This window comes from Podarcis raffonei, chromosome 9, assembly GCF_027172205.1.
Source record: "Podarcis raffonei isolate rPodRaf1 chromosome 9, rPodRaf1.pri, whole genome shotgun sequence".
Classification (NCBI taxonomy): domain Eukaryota; kingdom Metazoa; phylum Chordata; class Lepidosauria; order Squamata; family Lacertidae; genus Podarcis; species Podarcis raffonei.
Window position 1 is genome coordinate 21,420,329 of NC_070610.1, and position 5,870 is coordinate 21,426,198.

Genomic DNA, 5,870 nt, shown 5'->3' on the forward strand with positions numbered 1-5,870 from the left:
TTTCTAATTACATGTTCCAGAGAGGTGACAGAAGTCAAATATTGAACTGCAGCATATTAATTAGACACTTTCTCCTGGAATAAATTCAGAAATAAGAGTGTACAATTATCATAAATTAAAAGATTTTTGTTAGAAAGGTTAATATTGTCTTGTAAACAGGAATGTAATTTGCATTTTTCATTATAACACATTTCATATTGCAAATAAGAGTAACTGATTTGAAGGTCATGGCCATGATCCACAGAACTTGGTCCTGTGTATAGAAATTGGCTTCCACACGTGGAGGGGTATGTGTGTGTGTGTGTGTAGGCAGATTGTGCCAAAACAGTGTAAGAACTCAAATTGCATCTGTAAAATCTGTTCTACATTTGCAAGCTATTTCACAACTGAACATACAGATCGTGTATTAACTGTTGATGCTTACTGCGGTGTAGTAGTTAAGAGTTTGAGATCTGAGCTGGTCATTTTCTGATTTTCACTCGCGACTCTTGCAACTGCAGATTTGTATCCTATACATGCAGTATTCACATACACTATCACAGTAAACCTGTAAGGAAGGTCTGTATTTGTTGCGTAGTTTTGATGTCCCTTTTCCATGATGGTCCATGGCTCACAACTGAGCCTGGGACTTTGGAGCTGAGTTCTTTTAAAAGGTGGTTCACAATTGCCTCCTTCATCTCTGCTCTCAGGAGAAAGAAGCAGCAGCAAATAAGAAATTATGAGCAAAGATTGTGAGTTCTCTTCCCCAACGCCCCCAGGTGTCCTGGCTGCAAATATTGGTCTTCTTAGTCCTGTGCTGCAGAAGGAAAGATGAGGCTTAGAGTTAGCTCCTCTTCAACATGATGGCTGGGACTGCAGTATGTGCTTCATCCAACATTGTGTGTCTGGGCAAGTCCTGCCATTGACTTCTGCACATTGAGTTTAGACATCTGAAGAGGAGCATGAGCAGCATGTAATGCATGAATGGGGCTGACCTAACATCACCTAGTAAGTTTATGCCAGAAAAAGTAAGATTTCAACCAGCCAACCCAATCCTAGTTGCTTATCCGCTCTCACCAATGACACTGGTGGTAATCATACCATCTTGTGCACACTGAAATATGGACCATATTTAAAGACATGTGCTTTACAAATCCTAAGACAAGGCCGCTCCACTTCCTTGTGGGACGGTGTTGCGGGCAGGCCACGTGGTCTCCCTGCACACAGCCAGGGCGTGGCTAAGCCCCTGCGTCATGAGAGGAGTCCTGGCCACGTCATGGCCCCCAGCAACCAATCTGGGGGCATGGCTTAGTGTATTTAAACAGACACACAGCCAGGGGATCTCCCTTCCTGTCCCTGCTTCCGCAGATCTCCCGCCCTCCCGCCCATTTTTCATACATTCAACATCCTGGCCTTGCTATGGACCTCAGCTGGTCGCCCGTTGAGGGGGCCTGATAGGAATTTTCCCACTTGGCAAATTGGCACCAGCCATTTGGTTTTCACCTACCTCGTAGCAATCGTCACAACTTTTATAAAGTTTGGTGGTTTGGCATTAGTGAAACCTGGTTCTTGGGAGGGGAGGTTGCGGGCATCACCTGTCTCTCCGCTTTAAGGGTATTCTGTTAAAGGGATCTAGGGGTGTGGATCTTGTCCGAAGTCCGGGTAGGGGCTAGGGCCATGCCACAACCCCACTAGGGACCCTGGGGTAGCTCTTAGTTGATGTACATCAACAGGGTTCCCCCTACTAGCGGTTGATCCTTACTGGACTACTTGCATGGTGGGCAGGAGTCAGATATAGGCGATTCAATTCCAGTGCCTAAGCCAAAATCACTCACATTCTGTAACCAATAATGTTGTGGCCTTTATTTACCCATTAACCTAAAATACTGTGTCCATGTGTTATTATTCAACAAATGGAGAGGGTTCAGGGCCTTGACACAAAATTGATGTGCAAAACATGGGACGTGAGCTTTGAATAATTGCCCCGACACCCTGAAAGAAGATGTTTATGGTTTAAACCAGGGGTTGGGAACCTCAGGTCTGGATGGCCAAATGCTGGCCTCCACACTTCTTCATTTGGCCCTCAGGAATCTCCCCTTGCCCGGCCACATCCTTTCTCCCCAGGCCGTGCCTCTAACTGGCTGTGGTCCTCATCTTACTCAAGGCTGGGGTTGTTTTCCTGAACTTTGATGCTGCCTCTTGCTTGCCCTGATAGAAATTTGAAGGGCTCTGAGTGTGGAGAAGAAGAAGAAGAAGAAGAAGAAGAAGAAGAAGAAGAAGAAGAAGAAGAAGAAGAAGAGTAGTAGTAGTAGTAGTAGTAGTAGTAGTAGTTTGGATTTGATATCCCGCTTTATCACTACCCGAAGGAGTCTTAAAGCAGCTAACATTCTCCTTTCCCTGCCTCCCCCACAACAAACACTCTGTGAGGTGAGTGGGGCTGAGAGACTTCAGAGAAGTGTGACTAGCCCAAGGTCACCCAGCAGCTGCATGTGGAGGAGCGGAGAAACGAACCCAGTTCACCAGATTACAAGTCTACCACTCTTAACTACTACACCACACTGGCTCTCACACTGTAGAGACACCTTACTTCTGTGCAACTGGAATGCCACCAAATCCACAAAGGTAAGGGTTGTACATGTTGCTCCACCCAATTGTCCAGTTGATGGGCAGTTGGGAATGTAGTTTGGGGAAAATGACATGGGAGGTGGGCAAAGTGAAACCCCTGGCAGACCAGAGTTTCCCCACCCCTAATCCAGTTAAGCAATTTGACACACTGACTCACCACACTGGACTGGCAGATTCCTTTAATTTGCCACCAGTGCAATAAAGGAAGACCTAGCCATGGTTTGTTTTTAACTGAAGCTCTTCTTGTTGTTTGCCAAGATTCTCAGTGACCAAGTGTGCGACGTCTGATGATAAGCAACTCGTTTGTCTAGTTATCTCAATTAAAAGTTAATTTGCTTCTGTAGAACAGCAAAACATATTTTTTATGTTGCATTTTGTCCTTCATGTACAACAAGCATTTTGGTTTATTGGTCCAGCCTCTTTTGTCCTGACCTCTCTTGATGGCTTCTGAAGTGCAAATTTAGTTTTTAATTTATAACGTCTGCTCTTGCATTCATACCCTGACAGTTTGATTTGTGATGTGCTACAACCTGTGTACACCTTTTGCTAATGTCCAAATTTGCCTAGCAGTCTTGGCTATGTTTTTCCATAGCAAAGGACCTCAGAGATGATCCAGCTTGTGTTAAGTAATTTTAAGACATGTTCAATTTAAGAACATGGGTTTTTTTCAACTATTTAAACTGATGGTGTTTAAAAGTGCTTACCTTTGTCTCTCTTTCATTTCATTTTTTACATTTCTCTTTTAATTTGTATGCTGCCTTTGTCGATTACTATACACAAAGTGGCTTACAGCAGCAAACTATACACAAAGCATGCCTTATAATAATCTGATCCAATACAGAAAGTCCTATTAAAATATAACTTTATAATGAGACACTATTATCAAATAAAATATTCAATAAGCTATTAGAATAGAATAGTACACAACAAAATTAACTCTTGAAACATTGGCAAAAAATAATTAAACAGAAATTCACTCTTAACAATTACAATAAATAATTTCTAAACTATGATCAATAAAAATAACTGCAAGTCACAATGCATAAAAGACCACAATGCATACAAAACTATGTAAACAGATCAAATTGAGAAACAAAGAAACACAACTTATAAAATAAAATTATTTTTTAAAAATATATTTATTTATTTATTTATTTATTTTAAAGCTCTGGATTGTGTCATTTGATTGCAATTATGCATTTGATGTTCTCTTACTGGCTGTACTATCAGCCTTAATGTGAATTGCACATTAAAGGATCATTTATTAGTCTGACTCATATGTTCAAGCAATCTGTCACACATAACCATGTGCACATAGCCAGAGTCAGTGGCTGAGGAAGATACACATCTCTATCTATATTGTACACTTCCTTTTGGAAAATGCCATAGTTCAGTAGCAGTAAGGTAAAGGTAAAGGATCCCTGGACAGTTAAGTCCAGTCAAAGGCTATGGGGTTGCAGCACTCATCTTGCTTTCAGGCTGGGGGAGCCGGTGTTTGTCCACAGACAGTTTTCCGGGTCATGTGACCAGCATGACTAAGCTGCTTCTGGCGAACCAGAGCAGGGCAAGGAAACACTGTTTACCTTCCCACCGGAGCGGTACCTATTTATCTATTTGCGCTGGTTTGCTTTTGAACTGCTAGGTTGGCAGGAGCTGGGACAGAGCTCACTCCATCGCAGGGATTCAAACTACCAACCTTCCGATCAGCAAGCCTAAGAGGCTCAGTGGTTTAGACCACAGCGCCACCCGCATCCTCTTTTTCAGCAGCAGTACATCTGCTCTGCATGCAAAAAGGTTTTGGGTTAAATCCCCATAATCGCCAGGTAAGGACTGGGAGAAACTCCTGCACTGGACTTCATCGCGATTGTATAAAAATGGTCTATGTATGACAACACGTTGTTGGATATTTAATAAGGAAAATGCTTCTTTGAGACATTATGTTTTTGCTATGTTTTGGGGGGAAGGGTAATACTAGAATGTATAAATACTATTGTGGGGAAAGAATTAAACATTTCATAACATCATCTTAAATTATATACCTAATATGTGGGACTTAACAATCAGTCAATGTAAATGGCTTCTCCGCGCCCTTCCATCTGCAAAAAGATCAATATTAATACATTGGAAGGTTAAAAATATGGCCCCCTTTGATCAATGGATAGATCTATACTTGAGGGAAATAATAAGCTCATCTGCTTACATATATACTACATAGTTTTGTACCCTTAATCACATGTTATTGTCATTTAGATGTTGTTTTCCTCTGCTTTCTTTTGTTTCTATGTATTTTTTCTTTCCTTCTTTCCTTTTCCTTTTCTCTTCACATCAATTCGCTGTGAAACTTTTAACAAGATATGTTTATTATTATTTATTTATTTATTTGATTTATATACAGCCCTTCACTATAAGATCTCTGGGCAGTTCACAGAACAAAATACAGGATTGGAAACAAGTACGGTAAGTAATTAAAACAGAACAGCAAAACAACCCACCCACCCCTTCCCACAGACACATTTTTAAATGCTGCCGAATATTAATTGGCCAAAACATAAATAAATAAAATCCCCATGATATTCAGGTAGGATTGGGAGAAACACTTGTATACAACTTTAAACAGTCACTGCCAGTCAGTACTGAACTGGATGGACCAATGCCCTGAACCAGTGTATGGCAGCTTCTTATGTTGCCAAGTTTAATGTGGCCTCCATTGAATGCTTCTTTTGCAAATGCTCATTGCCGTGCATTCCTGTGGGTGCAGTTTCTGATGGAGAAAGCAGGGGACACAGGTATGCACAAGCTGCTTCCATGTGCAAATAGGGTGCATGTCTTGAATTTGTATTTGCATATAATGTGTCTGCAGCAGCGGTTCTCAACATGTGGGTCCCCAGATGTTGTTGGACTACAACTCCCATCATCCCTGAGCTCTCTGGCCTTGCTAGCTAGGGGTGATGGGAGTTGTAGTTCAACAACATTTGGGGACCCACAGGTTAAGAAAGGCTGGTCTACAGGAACATTTGCACTTTTGTGCCATATAAAAGGATGAACGGACACACCCTTTCGATCATTAGGAAAAACAGAGGTGTTGTTCCAGGAATGAGATGAAGTGAATTGTACCATATTCTTTTCTTTCAACTTGCACTGAAGCCACCTTGTATCTTTTGTAAGCTACTTTGAAATAATAATAATAATTTGTTTATACCCCGCCCATCTGGCTGGGTCTCCCCAGCGACTCTGGGCAGCTCCCAACTGAATTACAGCCACTGGGA

General features: G+C 41.7%; 1 long non-coding RNA gene across 1 annotated transcript; it reads right to left on the reverse strand.

Annotated features, from left to right (window-relative positions):
* Window positions 1-2,766: 2,766 nt before the first annotated feature.
* On the reverse strand, window positions 2,767-4,702 carry LOC128421030 (uncharacterized). The gene is made up of 2 exons (XR_008332209.1): window positions 4,644-4,702; window positions 2,767-2,942 (listed from the first exon to the last, which is right to left on the reverse strand). It is a non-coding gene; the product is annotated as an uncharacterized LOC128421030 (long non-coding RNA).
* Window positions 4,703-5,870: the final 1,168 nt, after the last annotated feature.